We start from the raw sequence: 18,055 nt of genomic DNA, 5'->3' as shown, positions 1-18,055 counted from the left end.
GTCTTGGTTTTCAATTGATCTTCCATCTTTTGTATGCTTGCTTGAGAGATGATGTGAGCTCCAGTTAGCTCCTTTGACTCTTGTGTTGGTAGGTCTTCAAGCATGACCATGTAGTGTGTTGGTTTCTTCAATTGATCAATCCTATCTTAAACACAACACTTCAAGGCAAATTGATTAGTATTCAATAACACAATTAATTATGTTTAGAATCATCAAAACAAGATAGGAGAGTAGACCCTTGGGCTTACAATCTCCCCCTTTTTGATGATGACAAATAAAATTGATTATGAGGTGTGTGTGGAGTGACATAGTAGGCAAGTGATTGCTGGAACTCCCCCTCAATATATGCACACAGATAAATTATAAGAATTAAAAGCATATGGTGCATATAGTCAATTGAATAGATAATCAATAAACAAGATAGGAGAGTAGACCCTTGGGCTTACAATCTCCCCCTTTTTGATGATGACAAACAAAATTGATTATGAGGTGTGTGTGAAGTGACATAGTAGGCAAGTGATTGCTGGAACTCCCCCTCAATATATGCACACAGATAAATTATAACAATTAAAAGCATATGGTGCATATAGGCAATTAAATAGATAATCAATTTCAAACTTCTCCCCCTTTTGCCATCGACAGAAAGGGTGAACTAAAATGTAAAGCAATTGAGGAGTAAATGAAGATTGAGTTAGGTACCCCCCTAAATCAATGCTTATGGTATAAAAAAAATATTTAGCCAAGTAATGCACATATACCTGTTCATGATCGAGATGTTGACAAATGTCAAATTGTTAGGTATTTTTAATTAAAGTGAAGGTACCTCTCTATCTTAGAGAACTAAGAAGGCTAAGAGTACCAATTGAGTAATTTTTAAGATTAATATTTGACATCTCATTCATGCAGATACTACCTGTAGACACCCCATTTTGTTTTGTTTTAATCAACAAATAAATTAGTGTGTTAAATCCATGTGAGAACCCCCTCTATCATTGATTTATATGTTTTAGGTCATTAATATCTTGATCTGACTTTACGGATCATCAATCGGGACAAAATAAGCTAGGGTCACTTCATAGCCCGGACCCTGATTCCATTCCGAGACCCGATTTCCGTAAATCGTTAGATCAATGGCAGATCTTGACCTGGGTCTAACCATCCAAAACCACCTAACCTCTCCTCTCATCCTAACCATCCAAACCTCACCTAACCTCACCTAACCTCTCCTCTCATCCTAACCATCCAAACCTCACCTAACCTCACCTAACCTCACCTAACCTTACCTAACCCCACCTAACCTTACCTAACCTCATCCTCTCATCCTAACCATCCAAAACCACCTAACCTCACCTAACCTCCTATCCCATTCTCCTATAAATACCCTCTCATCCCACCATCCAAGAGGAGAAGAAAAAAGAACCCCTCTCTTAGAAAATTCATCCCTCTCCCTCATCTCTTCAAGGGTTCGGCCATCCTTGCCGGATCGGGTAATTTTATACGTTGGGTGATATATATCAAAAGCAGTCATTATCAAGCAAGGAATCATCTTCAAGGAATTAACATCAAAGAAAAATCAAACACAAAGTGGGTTTCCAAAGAGGTAGGCATTTATTTCAATTCTATGTAGGGTCTGTTTTCATGCATATCTTTTACTTTAAAAGAAAAACCATGTTAGGAAGCATGTAGGGTCCGTTTTCCCCCTGGTTAGCACTCTGGTTAGACCCTGGTTGCACCCAGGTTCGCTGCTGGTTGCACCCAGGTTCCCTGCTGGTTGCACCCTGGTTCCCCTGCTGGTTCGCACCCTGGTTCCCTGCTGGTTCGCACCCTGGTGCACCCTGGTCCGCACCCTGGTTTGTACCCTGCTTCCTCCTAGTTAGACCATGGCTAGTCTCGGGTTTGCTCCTAACTTAGACCCGACTCACTTGACCCTAACCATTAACCCAATCCAACCAAGTCATATCCCAACACAATCCGAGTCATATGTCTGAATCCATTTGGCCGAATCTCATAAGCCCGCCCACTTTGAATTCCGAAAATTCAAACCCTTGATGATTCCAATATGCTCAATTCTTTGATGCAAATTCCCAATTCCAAAATCCCATTGCTATATCAATGTTTTTGAATCTCAAGTCCAATGCTCAAATACAAACCCGATTCCTGATCCAAATACCAAACCTGTTTTCCAAAATCCAAGCAACCTCCCCAGTGGAACTACGTGTGGCTTGATCCCCATCACGGGGTACGTAGGCAATTTGGCACTCCCAAGTTCAGTCGCACCTTTCTCTATCTTTCCCATTCCCTCACACTATTCATCATCTCGATTCATCTCGTGTCTCTCGGAACCATTGGATTATGGTTTCCGTCGTAAGGACCCTTAGAGCCCAATTTAGGAACACCGGTGTCGTGTCGTGTCCTAAGTTTTAGGGAGTCTTAGGTTTTAGGGAGTCCTAGAGTCAGGAGTCCAGCCTCATCACGGACGTTTGCTATGTATAGCAACCGTGCCATAGGTTTAGTTACACTAGTCACCCGATCTTTTCCATAGGACAAGCCTAGTAAACTAGGATGTAGGCTAACCTGCATTAGTCTAAGGGACAACTTGCATTTAGATAAGAATCATATAGCATCTTCGATGAAATCCTAAGATAATAAAATCCTCAACTTGAATTAAATAACTTCTCTTAAAACTGTTGAAACAGTCAATCCCGTCTAGGTCGGTGTCTTAGTTGAGTTAGGCATATGTAACTTAGCTTAGGTGCACCGAACTACGTCGACTCTGATCCCAGTGAGGCTTGGGTACGTAGGCAGCTTGGATGTCTGATGGCATACCACCCGCGAGTCGGCACCACAAACAAATTGTGGTGTTTTGTATATTAATTTTCTTGTAAATGCTTAATCAAATCACTTAGGACTTTCCATGAAATTAGAATTTTAGGAGAACTTTCACTTAGATTGAATCCAGACAAATTAATAAATCAAGATACACATTTAGGATTCACATTGAAATTAGATCATAGGATGCATGTCACTTAGTTCGCACATTAACATAGAGTTGAATGAGCCATTTAAAATAAATTTAAAAGAGTTAGCTTTTGGAATCGAAGACCGATTATCGGGCAAGAATGGTGCATGTGGTGGATAACTCCCCATACCTTCCATTCTCGTAACCAGGTAGCGAGTCTAGATTTCTGGTTAATTACGGGTCCTAGATCCCACATCTAGGTGGCGACTCTGTCAGTCTCTTTCGTGTGGAATTCGGATTGCCTTAGTGATCCCAAGTTCACAGGAAAGATTAATTCAAATCAATAATAAAATGCACACGCCAATCGCGTGGATACGAGAGACCAAGAGAGAGAGAGCGGCGGCTCGCGCCCCACACCCCTCTCGCGGGATCAGGGTACCACAGTCTGGCGACTCTGCTGGGGATCACCTAACTTCATTAAAACTTCAAAAGATAATTCATTTGAATTTAATTTTAAATGGCTCATAAAAACTCTATACTTGTTAGATTAGTTTGTCTTGTTTTATTTTCTCATCACATTTTACTCAAACTTAATTTAACAAAACCTGAAGGCATCATAGATTGCGCAAACATATTGCACACACTTACATCACTTGCATCTAAACTCTTGCATCTCACGTGCACACACGTCCTATTTTAGGAACCCGGAGTGTTATCTAGCATGGTTGACTGGGATTTCATCACCTGGTGCCTCTGTGCTAGAGAAGCATTCCACCCTTAGCCTGGTACCTTTATGGTACGTAAACGGATCTCTTGTTCACGTACTGATACGCCGGACACTGGTACAGTATATCGAGCAGGGATTCGCGCTAAGGGAACTCTTGGCCTTACCCCTAGATTAACCCACACATGCATGTAGTATACGAACACATGTGCATCACGTGTGTGAGCCTAGTTTAGGATATCCTACCCATTGGTGTCTAGATTAGGCCGTGGTCCATCTTCCAATGGTCACGATCGGTCCTTATATACACGAACAAAGTCATGAGTCGAGATTCTCTCTCCACTCCGATAGATTAGGATTAAGGTTGATGCCTTCAGGTAACACTGATAAAATGTGAAAAAAAAAAAAATTCCCTTTGGGTTAGGATATAAATCCCATCATTTCCAAAGATCTCATAGGATTAGTCATTCATGATCTATCCGTTGAAAGCAATCTTATGCTATCTCATCTAATCTTTTGATCGTGCGTCTTTCGTTCTTCTGTCATACGATTCGATCGTATCTTCATGCCATCTCCTAACTGGCAGATGCAGAATCTCACAATCTTTCGATTATGCGTTCTCATGATCTGATCATGCCTGGTCCAGATAATCCAATCTTGCTTGTACCCCTGGTCTGTTCCTCCTCTAGGGGCTACCTTTTTCAAGATTATTTTGCTAAGTCCTTCAGAGTTCACTCTCAGAATCCTTGAGCTAGGGGCATTTCCCTATGCGAATCAGTCATCATTGTCCAAAATTGAAAGTATCAGCCATGATGATGTTCAGAACGAACCAGCCTTCGCCGAGCCTTCAACGCCAAACAGTTGCAGCAGTTAAAGTTTTAGTCACTTACTATTTTATGTTGAGTCAGTCATCATGGTCAGTATAATTGTTGAGTCCGGTCTTACAGTTAAAGGTCAATGCCTAGTCCAGGCAAGTTATCTTCTGTTTCCCTTTCTTATTTAGAGTTGTGAATCCTGAGCATGTTCAGGATAGGTCGTCTGATGTAATAGCTTTTCTTTAAATAAAATTTCAGTCAGTTCCAAAAAGTTCACTTGTGTCTGTTCTTAAGTGTGCTTCTGATCTTAAAATAAGACTCCCTCTTCAAATGAGGACAAAATTGACGAAACTCCACTTGAGTCACAGCAATTACTTGAACGAGAGGAGGAGCGCCAATCCCAACCTTTCAAAGATGAAATTGAAATGATAAACACTGGCACTGAAACTTTGATTCAGTGAATGCCGATTGAAAATACATTACCCTCTAAAGAGTGTGAAGAATTGATAAAATTATTTCAAGAATAAGAAGATTGTCTAGAAAAGCTACAACCGATACCAGGGGCAAGACATAGATGGAAAGCTCAAAGAAAATGAAGAAAGTGAGAAGATATATGCTATACAAGGAGCATAGAGTGGAAACAACTTTCATATTTCCAATCAATGACCTTGGTTCTCAAATTCATAACAAAAAGCCAACAAATTCAAGATGAAAAGTTCAAGAGCAAACAATGAAAAGTGATCATCAGATATCGAGAGTACGAATCCATAGATGGAGGATGTCAAAGAACAAGTTTCGCTCTATGAAAGTCTAAAGCACGCTTTAGAATCTTGGAAAAAGAAGATCCATTATCTCTTACCTGGAAATGCCGTCAAACTCCGTGAAAAAAAAAAAAAAAAAAAAAAAAAAAAAAAAAACAACAAAAAAAGAAAAAGAAAAAAAGAAAAAAATAATCACTACCAGCAGACTCTAGTAACCTAGATCCATTCCCAATCTGAACATCGAAAGGCCTCCTTTGGCCGATTAAATCCCAAAATCAAAACCCAATGTCAAAAGAATACCGATTTGCAAACCCTTCGAGCCTAAATCAAATTTTCTTGAAAACCCATCAAACTTGGGGCATTCCCCCGAACTTCACGAGACCTGATCCCTACACTGGGGTACGTAGGCAGCTCGGTTAAACCGAGTTCGGTCGATTCAAAAGAAAAAGAAAAAGAAAAATCAATCGTTCCAAAAAAAAAGAGGGACAAGTTCCAAAAGAAGAGAAGATAATTATTCCAGAAAGAAAAGAAAAAAGGAAAAAAATCAATTAACCTTCAAACAATTTATCTTCAAACTAGGGGCATTCGTCCTGAACTACACACGACCTAATTCCTACCTTGGGATATGTAGGCAACCTGTTCACAGGTTCGGTCGAAATCTTTGTTGAACCTTAAGCCATTCTTTGAAAAGCCCTATCCTACCTATAAAAGTCCTTCTGGTGTTCAGAACTAATGAGCTAGGTCCTGAGATACAATAAAAAAAAATGAAATGATGATGAATAAGAAAAATAACGGAGTTTGAAGATCTGATAGACTGAAAACCTGAAAGGGCGGTCTAGGCAAAATTTAAGATCATTCCCCTGCTAAGTTGAAAACCCGAAAGGGCGGCTTAGGCAAAAGCTAAGGGGATAGCCTGCTGGATCGAAAACCTAGAAAGGTGGTTCAGGCAAAAGTTAAGGCTAGCGCGGTCCGCCAAGTTAAAAACCCTGAAGAGGTGACTTGGTCACGGTAAGAGAATCAGTATAAGAAGGCAACAGCCGGTATCAAGACTGAAGATCAACTGAAGTTCAAGCAAATTCAAGTGATATCCTCAAAACTGGGGGCATTGAAGCTAAGCAATCTTAGGGGTCGTAATTAAATTCTTGAGGCATTACTGTTTCGAGGAAGAAGTCCGGTGTTTACCAATTGAAAAACTATTCCTTGAAAGGATAGACTTACCAAACAAAACATTAACTAAGTCAGAAGCATCACTATGTTTGTCAGTATAGTCAGTCAATCTTTATTATTCTAAGTTCACTCCTTCAGGGCTGCTCAATCCTTTGAGTAGTGCCTTTCATCTAAGTTTTCTCTTTAGAAAGAGTCAATTGTCGTTCCTATGTCCAAATGATGTAACTGTCTTGGTGAAGGAGGCCAGGCCTAGGCAGCTCCCTGCAATTATACCTGAAAGAGCTCGAGAATTTAGTCAAACAACTTCATTTCAAAGAAGATCAGCTCAGAAAAATTCAGAAGTAGAAACATCAGAAAGCCCAGCTTCCGTAAAAAGATCATACCCCAGGAAGGCACCTTAAGCTTGGAAGAACCTCAGATGCAATGGTGGTTGAGCCAATTTCTCAGAAAGATGAACCATTCAAATTCATAATTCCCTTCCGGTTAGTTATCCTGGTCAAGAAATGTTTATCTAAACACCTGTCAAGAAGCAGATCCCGCTTTTCCATGTTAATATCCAAGAGAGCCGTTGTTCTAGATTACCAATTTCAAGTGTCTTGTTCAAGGTTTCAGTCATCCAAATCCCCAAAGACAAGACCAGCAGTCTCTTTGAGAAAAATCTTGTTGAAGTTTCATAAAAGTGTTTCTAATCCATTCTTGTTAGTAATGGTTCTTCGGTTTGCCGTTTCATCATTCGTCAAAGTCCTAGTTTCCGATATCTTTGTCAGGCACGATCTATAACATCCTCGATTTCATTAAGTTCAAAAAAATCAAAAATTCATCAAATCCAATCCTATGTCAAATTCAAGTTCATGAAAAATCTCTAAATCCTTCGTTATTGAATTCATCAATCAAAGCTATCTTGTTTCTTTGAGCCTGTTTGTGAACGGCGCCTCTTTTCTCGAGTCCATTTGTAAATGGTCTCGTCTTCTCCTTGAACCCGTTTGTGAACGGTGTCTCATTTTTCTGAGTCCATTTACGGTCTCATGTCCTCCTTGAGCCCGTTTGTGGACGGTGCCTTATTTCTGAAAAATCAAAAATTCATCAAATCCAATCCTATGTCAAATTCAAGTTCATGAAAAAACTCTAAATTCTTCGTTGTTGAATTCATCAATCAAAATTCTCTTGTTTCTTTGAGCCCGTTTGTGAACGGTGCCTCTTTTCTCGAGTCCATTTGTAAATGGTCTCGTCTTCTCCTTGAACCCGTTTGTGAACGGTGTCTCCTTTTTCCGAGTCCATTTGTGAATGGTCTCATGTCCTCTTTGAGCCCTTTTGTGAAAGGTGCCTCATTTCTCGAGTCCATTTGTGAATGGTCTCGTCTTCTCCCTGAACCCGTTTGTGAACAGGTTTCTCATTCTCTGAATCCATTTGTGAATGGTCTCATGTCCTCTTTGAGCCCGTTTGTGAACGGTGCCTCTTTTCTCGAGGCCATTTGTGAATGGTCTCATCTTCTCCTTGAGCCCGTTTGCGGACGGTACCTCATTTTCCAAAAATAAAAAAAATTTATCAAATCCAAATCCTTAATTAAAAAAAAAATCCAATTCTACGTCGAATTCAAATTCATGAAAACCTCTAAATTCTTTGAGCCCGTTTGTGAACGGTGCCTCTTTTCTCGAGGCCATTTGTGAATGGTCTCGTCTTTTCCTTGAGCCCGTTTGCGGACGGTACCTCATTTCTCAAAAATAAAAAAAATTCATCAAATCCAATCCCCGATTCAAACAAATCCAATCTTACGTCAAATTCAAGTTCATGAAAAATCTCATGTCCTCTTTGAGCCCTTTTGTGAAAGGTGCATCATTTCTCGAGTCCATTTGTGAATGGTCTCGTCTTCTCCTTGAACCCGTTTGTGAACAGGTTTCTCATTCTCTGAGTCCATTTGTGAATGGTCTCATGTCCTCTTTGAGCCCGTTTGTGAACGGTGCCTCTTTTCTCGAGGCCATTTGTGAATGGTCTCATCTTCTCCTTGAGCCCGTTTGCGGACGGTACCTCATTTTCCAAAAATAAAAAAAATTATCAAATCCAAATCCTTAATTAAATAAAAAATAAAAAATCCAATCCTACGTCAAATTCAAGTTCATAAAAAATCTCTAAATTCTTCGAGCCCGTTTGTGAACGGGGGCCGCCTCATTTCTCGAGTCCATTTGTGAATGGTTTCGTCTTCTTCTTGAACCCGTTTGTGAACGGTGTCTCATTTTTTGAGTCCATTTGTGAATGGTCTCATGTCCTCCTTGAGCCCGTTTGTGAATGGTGCCTCATTTCTCTAGTCCATTGGTGAATGGTCTCGTCTTCTCCTTGAACCCGTTTGTGAACGGTGTCTCATTTTCTGAGTCCATTTGTGAATGGTCTCATGTCCTCTTTGAGCCCTCTTGTGAAAGGTGCCTCATTTCTCGAGTCCATTTGTGAATGGTCTCGTCTTCTCCTTGAACCCGTTTGTGAACGGTGCCTCATTTCTCGAATCCATTTGTGAATGGTCTCGTCTTCTCCTTGAGCCCGTTTGTGAACGGTGCCTCATTTCTCGAGTCCATTTGTGAATGGTCTCGTCTTCTCCTTGAGCCCGTTTGTGAATGGTGCCCCATTTCTCGAGTCCATTTGTGAATGGTCTTGTCTTATCTTTGAGTCCGTTTGTGAATGGTGCCTCTTTTCTCGAATCCATTTGTGAATGGTATCGTCCTCCTTGAGCCCGTTTGTGAACGGTGCCTCATTTCTCGAGTCCATTTGTGAATGGTCTTGTCTTCTCCTTGAGCCCGTTTGTGAACGGTGCCTCATTTCTCGAGTCCATTTGTGAATGGTCTTGTCTTCTCCTTGAGCCCGTTTGTGAACGGTGCCTCATTTCTCGAGTCCATCTGTGAATGGTTTTCTATCCTCCTTGAGGCCGTTTGTGAACGGTGCCTCATTATCCAAGTCCATTTGGGAATGCTTCTTATCCTCGTTGAACCCGCTTGTGAGCGGCGTCTCATCTCCTTCTAAAAACTGTTTGAGAGCGATCTTTGTCCTTTCCCTTCAGAATCCATTCGAAAATGATATCTCATTCTCTAATTGCCCGTTTGTGAACGGCGCCGCATCGAGTTTTTTTTATTATTCAAGTTCTAGGGTTTCATCTAAGGTTTTGCATTATGTTAAGGTGCGTTGTGTCTAGAGAGTCCTTTGTCGATTAAAGCTACGCAAAATGGTTCTGTCATTTTTAACTTTGGTATTCAATGACTACGTCATCTCTACCAAAGAGGGGCATCTGTAGACACCCCATTTTGTTTTGTTTTAATCAACAAATAAATTAGTGTGTTAAATCCATGTGAGAACCCCCTCTATCATTGATTTATATGTTTTAGGTCATTAATATCTTGATCTGACTTTACGGATCATCAATCGGGACAAAATAAGCTAGGGTCACTTCATAGCCCGGACCCTGATTCCATTCCGAGACCCGATTTCCGTAAATCGTTAGATCAATGGCAGATCTTGACCTGGGTCTAACCATCCAAAACCACCTAACCTCTCCTCTCATCCTAACCATCCAAACCTCACCTAACCTCACCTAACCTCTCCTCTCATCCTAACCATCCAAACCTCACCTAACCTCACCTAACCTCACCTAACCTTACCTAACCCCACCTAACCTTACCTAACCTCATCCTCTCATCCTAACCATCCAAAACCACCTAACCTCACCTAACCTCCTATCCCATTCTCCTATAAATACCCTCTCATCCCACCATCCAAGAGGAGAAGAAAAAAGAACCCCTCTCTTAGAAAATTCATCCCTCTCCCTCATCTCTTCAAGGGTTCGGCCATCCTTGCCGGATCGGGTAATTTTATACGTTGGGTGATATATATCAAAAGCAGTCATTATCAAGCAAGGAATCATCTTCAAGGAATTAACATCAAAGAAAAATCAAACACAAAGTGGGTTTCCAAAGAGGTAGGCATTTATTTCAATTCTATGTAGGGTCTGTTTTCATGCATATCTTTTACTTTAAAAGAAAAACCATGTTAGGAAGCATGTAGGGTCCGTTTTCCCCCTGGTTAGCACTCTGGTTAGACCCTGGTTGCACCCAGGTTCGCTGCTGGTTGCACCCAGGTTCCCTGCTGGTTGCACCCTGGTTCCCCTGCTGGTTCGCACCCTGGTTCCCTGCTGGTTCGCACCCTGGTGCACCCTGGTCCGCACCCTGGTTTGTACCCTGCTTCCTCCTAGTTAGACCATGGCTAGTCTCGGGTTTGCTCCTAACTTAGACCCGACTCACTTGACCCTAACCATTAACCCAATCCAACCAAGTCATATCCCAACACAATCCGAGTCATATGTCTGAATCCATTTGGCCGAATCTCATAAGCCCGCCCACTTTGAATTCCGAAAATTCAAACCCTTGATGATTCCAATATGCTCAATTCTTTGATGCAAATTCCCAATTCCAAAATCCCATTGCTATATCAATGTTTTTGAATCTCAAGTCCAATGCTCAAATACAAACCCGATTCCTGATCCAAATACCAAACCTGTTTTCCAAAATCCAAGCAACCTCCCCAGTGGAACTACGTGTGGCTTGATCCCCATCACGGGGTACGTAGGCAATTTGGCACTCCCAAGTTCAGTCGCACCTTTCTCTATCTTTCCCATTCCCTCACACTATTCATCATCTCGATTCATCTCGTGTCTCTCGGAACCATTGGATTATGGTTTCCGTCGTAAGGACCCTTAGAGCCCAATTTAGGAACACCGGTGTCGTGTCGTGTCCTAAGTTTTAGGGAGTCTTAGGTTTTAGGGAGTCCTAGAGTCAGGAGTCCAGCCTCATCACGGACGTTTGCTATGTATAGCAACCGTGCCATAGGTTTAGTTACACTAGTCACCCGATCTTTTCCATAGGACAAGCCTAGTAAACTAGGATGTAGGCTAACCTGCATTAGTCTAAGGGACAACTTGCATTTAGATAAGAATCATATAGCATCTTCGATGAAATCCTAAGATAATAAAATCCTCAACTTGAATTAAATAACTTCTCTTAAAACTGTTGAAACAGTCAATCCCGTCTAGGTCGGTGTCTTAGTTGAGTTAGGCATATGTAACTTAGCTTAGGTGCACCGAACTACGTCGACTCTGATCCCAGTGAGGCTTGGGTACGTAGGCAGCTTGGATGTCTGATGGCATACCACCCGCGAGTCGGCACCACAAACAAATTGTGGTGTTTTGTATATTAATTTTCTTGTAAATGCTTAATCAAATCACTTAGGACTTTCCATGAAATTAGAATTTTAGGAGAACTTTCACTTAGATTGAATCCAGACAAATTAATAAATCAAGATACACATTTAGGATTCACATTGAAATTAGATCATAGGATGCATGTCACTTAGTTCGCACATTAACATAGAGTTGAATGAGCCATTTAAAATAAATTTAAAAGAGTTAGCTTTTGGAATCGAAGACCGATTATCGGGCAAGAATGGTGCATGTGGTGGATAACTCCCCATACCTTCCATTCTCGTAACCAGGTAGCGAGTCTAGATTTCTGGTTAATTACGGGTCCTAGATCCCACATCTAGGTGGCGACTCTGTCAGTCTCTTTCGTGTGGAATTCGGATTGCCTTAGTGATCCCAAGTTCACAGGAAAGATTAATTCAAATCAATAATAAAATGCACACGCCAATCGCGTGGATACGAGAGACCAAGAGAGAGAGAGCGGCGGCTCGCGCCCCACACCCCTCTCGCGGGATCAGGGTACCACACTACCAAACAAAGATGATATATATAAATACTATATAGATAAGCTGGTGAAAGGCACAAAGTATTTATTTGGCAATTTCTTTGACTTGATCCGCACTCCAAATGTTTAAGGCACTTCAGATATAGCAAATTCTAATATCACTAAGGGGTTTTGTAAAGATATCCGCCAATTGATCCTCGGTGTTGTTATATTTTAAGCAAATATCCCCTTTTGTGAGTGATCTCTAATGAAGTGGTGCCTAATCTCAATATGTTTTGTTCTAGAGTGTTGTATGGGGTTCTTTGTTAAGCTTATAGCACTAGTATTGTCACATTGGATGAGAATATTTTTCATTTTAATTGCATAGTTCATCAATGTGCTTTTCATCAATAGGACTTGTGCACAACAAGCTCCAGCTGCCACATATTCTGCTTCTGTTGTGGACAGAGCTACTGAATTTTGTTTCTTGCTAAACCATGAAACAAGTGATTTTCCTAAGAATTGACAAGTCCCACTAGTGCTTTTGCTATCCACTCTACATCCAGCAAAGTCTTTATCTGAATGTCCAATGAGAGTGAAGGCAGATGATCTTTCATACCATAGTCCTAGACTTTGGGTTCCTCTTAAGTACTTGAAGATCTTCTTGACTGCCGATAGGTGAGACTCCTTTAGATCCGATTGAAATCGAGCACAGAGATAGACAGTAAACATAATATCTTGTCTGCTGGCTGTCAAATAGAGTAAGCTACCTATCATACCCCTATACATCTTTTGATCTATAGATTTGCCAAATTCATCCTTTTCTAGCTTAGCAGTTGTACTCATGAGAATTCTTGATGTCTTACTGCTATCCATGCCATACTTCTTTAGTAACTCCTTTGTATATTTTTCTTGATTTATAAATATCCCATTTTGGTATTGTTTAATTTGGAGTCCTAAGAAGTAGGTTAACTCACCCATCATGCTCATTTCAAATTCATTTTTCATTAGAGTTGCAAATTTATCACACATTTTTTGATTAGTTGAGCCACAAATGGTGTCATCCACATAGATTTGTACAAGGAGGATATCTTGATTTTCTCTTTTGATAAATAAAGTGAAATTCCAAGGGAGGTCCCGAGTACGGCAACTTATGAGGAGGAAAAAATTAGGTTCCTAACAAGTTTTAACTCTTTTGAAAATTCAAACCTAATATAGGAAATTAAGAGATCACAAATGAATTTCATGCACACAAGTTAAATCTAGAGGTGAAATGCAAAATAAAGAGCTAGAGTTCAAGAGATAGTGCACCCGAGATTTAAAGTGGTTCGGTCCTCAAAACGCGAGGCCTACTCCACTCCACCAACCAAACCCGTTGATGGCTTCACTATGTGATCTTCTTAACTTCGGCAAAGATCGGTGCCGATTACAATTCCAATTACCTTTAACCTTGGTGGCAATCTTCACCACGGAGAGTGGGCTACGCTTCTCCGAACACTCGCCCAATACAAGGTCTTTGAATAAGAAAGAAAGAACAAAACATCCCTCACAAGGGTTTACAAGAATTGTAGAAGATGTACAAATTTGGCCTATGATCCAAATCCTAATCTTTAGAGGATGAGAGGCATAATCAAGTTTGATTCACTCTTTGGATGTTCAAATGAAGTTTTAGAGTGTTAGGATTGATGGTCTTGAAGTTTAGAATGCCCATATATATAGGAAAACTAAAATATGACCGTTCAGTGGCATTGTGGTAATTTCTGGAAAATTCCCAACGGCTAAAAATCCGACCGTTATAGTGTTCTCGGAGTTCCGAGAATATTTCTAGAAGTTCCGAGAAATTCTCGGAGTTCCGAGAAAAAATCTCGGAGTTCCGGGAATACAAACAGAAGTTGGAAAATGTCTACTGGACCATTTCTCGGAGCTCCGAGGAATCTCTCGGAGTTCCGAGAAGCCTATGTTGAGCAGATTTTCACTTCTTGTTTTTAGGCTTCCAACTTTACACCAAGATGGGATTGCTATGAGGGTTCCAAGGTGTTGGAACACCACAAGAACAATCTTTTATACATTTAGGGAGTGTGTTTATTTACTTAATTATGCCTCTTAAAATCTAAAACTAAGATTGGATCTTATACATTCAAATATGACTTTGATCTTCAATGGATTCTTCAAGTCTTCATATGTCTTGGACTTCGATGTCTTTGGCCTTCATGATGTGGTCCAATGAGATCTTCTTGGCCTCAATCCAAGCAATGTTATCTTAGCACCAATGTGATCTACAACTTAGACAATCAAACACATTAGTGATCATAAATCACTTGTGTATTGGAATCATCAAAATAGGATGGGAATGCCAAGGTGGAAACCATTGGGCTTACAATCTCCCCCTTTTTTATGATGACAAGCACAAGAGATTTTCCAATAAAAACATACATATTTTCCTTACACTAGAATTCCCTCCCCCTTTGGCATCAATAAAAAAGATTGGGGTATAGGAGAAACAAAGGGATGAAATATTCAATTTAAAGATCCCCCTTTTTCAAGGAAAAAGACAAACCTAGAACTCCCCCTATTTAGAATTTTTATTCAACATAAGAGGGGATATTTTAATTATCCATAGAAAGATATTCAATTTTTAGAGCAAGCCCCTAATCTAAGCACATATGATGAAAATCATATGGGGGCTTTGGGAACCCATGCTTTCTTAGATCCACCGCTATCCCTAATCTTAGATGCACATTGGAATTGGTAATGACCATTTATTCCATAATAATGGCATCTAACATGAGGGTTAGATACGCTAGTCCTATCATAACATGCATGTTTAGGTCTTTGACTAGTCTTCTTTAAGACTATGCCAATAATTTTGTCACCATTTAAGAATCCATGGAGACATAATCTTAACCTTTCATTTTCATTATGAAGATGGGTTATTTGATTTAGAAAATCATTAAATTCATCTTCATAAGATTTGGAGGAGCTTGCCACATCTTGGAGTTTTGCAATTTGGCAAGTTTTCTCATCCAAACAACCCTTAAGGGTTTCAATCTCAAGTTTAAAATTTTCAAGTTGTGCTTGAGATTTGGAAGAAGATTCATTTTTCAAAAAATTAAGTTCATTTTCTAATTTTGAAATGGATTTCTTTTGAACTTTATTTTTAGAAATTTGAGAGTGCAAGGTTGAGCACAATTCATCATATGATGTTTTTTCACTATCACTACTAGATGAATAACAAGAGGGGTTAGAATTTACCTCAACTTCATGGGAGAGTGCCATGAGGCAAAGATCATCCTTCTTTTCTTCCCCTTCACTTGAGCTTTGTCCCGAGGTGCTCAAAGCATCCCAACCGGCGGCAAGAGCCTTGTGCTTCTTCCAATCCTTCTTTCCCTTGTATTTTGAGGAAGACGACTTGAGAAGTGGACAATTCGGTCTTTTGTGTCCAATCTTCTTGCAATTGTAGCATCTTAAAGCTCCCTCAATTTCACTTTCTTCTTTCTTCTTCTTTTTATCCTTTTTATGTTTCTTTATCCATAAGCTTTTAAATTTTCTTAAAGCTTCTTCTTCATCGCTATCCGCCTCGCTAGAGGATGATGAGTTCGCTTTGGAGGCTTTTAGAGCTACAGATCGACTCTCTTTTTCTTTCTCTTTCGGCTTCTTCTCCTCTTGTCGGCTAGTGAGGAGCATCTCATGGGTGTTGAGAGATCCTACAAGCTCCTCCATGGTTAGCGTCTTGAGATTCTTTGACTCTTGTATGGCGGTTACCTTTGGATCCCAATATGGAGGAAGAGACCTAAGCAACTTACTCACAAGCTCATCAGTAGGATAAGATTTACCAAGATTAGCTAGTTCATTAGAAATTTTAGAAAAACGGGTATACATTTCGGAAATGCTTTCATTTTGATCCATTCTAAACATTTCATATTTGCTCTTTAACAAGTTTATTTTGGAATCTTTAACTTGTGATGTTCCCTCATGGGTAACGGCAAGTGTATCCCAAATAATCTTGGCGGAATCAAAAAGAGCAACTCGATTAAACTCCTCCGTAGATAAGGCGCAAAACAAGGAATTTATAGCTTTGTAATTTAAATTTGCATGCCTTTTTCTACCGTATTCCATTCTTCAAATGGTGTGGAAGGCAAAATGTATCCATTTTCAACAATATGCCAAAGTTCCACATCTATCGAAAGAAGATAGATGCGCATCCTTGTCTTCCAATGTCCATAGTTGGACCCATTAAAGAATGGAGGTCTAGTTGTGGAATGGCCCTCCGGAAGTCCAGTTCCATTTCTATCCGCCATTTCACAATTAGAAAGTTGCCAAAGATCTTATGATCTTTCCCTTGTTGAAATTTGTAAAGAAAATTTACCAAAGATTTTAAGAAATGAAAATCTTTTAAGAGCCAAGGCTCTGATACCAAGTGAAATTCCAAGGGAGGTCCCGAGTACGGCAACTTATGAGGAGGGAAAAATTAGGTTCCTAACAAGTTTTAACTCTTTTGAAAACTCAAACCTAATATAGGAAATTAAGAGATCACAAATGAATTTCAAGCACACAAGTTAAATCTAGAGGTGCAATGCAAAATAAAGAGCTAGAGTTCAAGAGAGAGTGCACCCGAGATTTAAAGTGGTTCGATCCTCAAAACGCGAGGCCTACTCCACTCCACCAACCAAACCCGTTGATGGCTTCACTATGTGATCTTCTTAACTTCGGCGAAGATCGGTGCCGATTACAATTCTGATTATCTTTAACCTTGGTGGCAATCTTCACCACGGAGAGTGGGCTACGCTTCTCCGAACACTCGCCCAATACAAGGTCTTTGAATAAGAAAGAAAGAACAAAACATCCCTCACAAGGGTTTACAAGAATTGTAGAAGATGTACAAATTTGGCCTATTATCCAAATCCTAATCTTTAGAGGATGAGAGGCATAATCAAGTTTGATTCACTCTTTGGATGTTCAAATGAAGTTTTAGAGTGTTAGGATTGATGGTCTTGAAGTTTAGAATGCCCATATATATAGGACTACCAAAATATGACCGTTCAGTGGCATTGTGGTAATTCCTGGAAAATTTCCAACGGCTAAAAATCCGACCGTTATAGTGTTCTCGGAGTTCCGAGAATATTTCTCGAAGTTCCGAGAAATTCTCGGAGTTCCGAGAAAAAATCTCGGAGTTCCGGGAATACAAACAGAAGTTGGAAAATGTCTACTGGACCATTTCTCAGAGCTCCGAGAATTCTCTCGGAGTTCCGAGAAGCCTATGTTGAGCAGATTTCACTTCTTGTTTTTAGGCTTCCAACTTTACACCAAGATGGGATTGCTATGAGGGTTCCAAGGTGTTGAAACACCACAAGGACAATCTTTTATACAAATAGGGAGTGTGTTTATTTACTTAATTATGCCTCTTAAAATCTAAAACTAAGATTGGATCTTATACATTCAAATATGACTTTGATCTTCAATGGATTCTTCAATTCTTCATATGTCTTGGACTTCGATGTCTTTGGCCTTCATGATGTGGTCCAATGAGATCTTCTTGGCCTCAATCCAAGCAATGTTGTCTTAGCACCAATGTGATCTACAACTTAGACAATCAAACACATTAGTGATCATAAATCACTTGTGTATTGGAATCATCAAAATAAGATGGGAATGCCAAGAGGGAAACCATTGGGCTTACATAAAGTTTTATCCACCTTTCCCATCTCAAATTCTTTTTCCACCAGGAAAGTACAAAGCCTCCCATACCAAGCTCTAGGAGCTTGCTTTAATCCATATAAAGCTTTATCAAGCCTGAAGACATGATTTGGATGTTTGAAGTTTTCAAAACCTGGAGGTTGCTCAACATACACTTCCTCTTGGATATAGCCATTTAGGAAGGTACTTTTGACATCCATTTGATATAGTTTAAATCCTAT

At 40.0% G+C, this 18,055-nt stretch overlaps 1 long non-coding RNA gene across 1 annotated transcript; it reads left to right on the top strand.

Annotated features, from left to right (window-relative positions):
- Positions 1 to 957: 957 nt before the first annotated feature.
- LOC143861834 (uncharacterized) lies at positions 958 to 4,769 on the top strand. The gene is made up of 2 exons (XR_013240031.1): positions 958 to 1,600; positions 4,270 to 4,769. It is a non-coding gene; the product is annotated as an uncharacterized LOC143861834 (long non-coding RNA).
- Positions 4,770 to 18,055: the final 13,286 nt, after the last annotated feature.

Source organism: Tasmannia lanceolata, unplaced genomic scaffold, assembly GCF_043159265.1.
Source record: "Tasmannia lanceolata isolate RefF3 unplaced genomic scaffold, GAP_Taslan_0.1 ptg000037l, whole genome shotgun sequence".
In the NCBI taxonomy this organism is placed as follows: Eukaryota; Viridiplantae; Streptophyta; class Magnoliopsida; order Canellales; family Winteraceae; genus Tasmannia; species Tasmannia lanceolata.
Note: the sequence above shows the minus strand (reverse complement) of the source record. Positions and strands in the feature narration are given on the sequence as shown.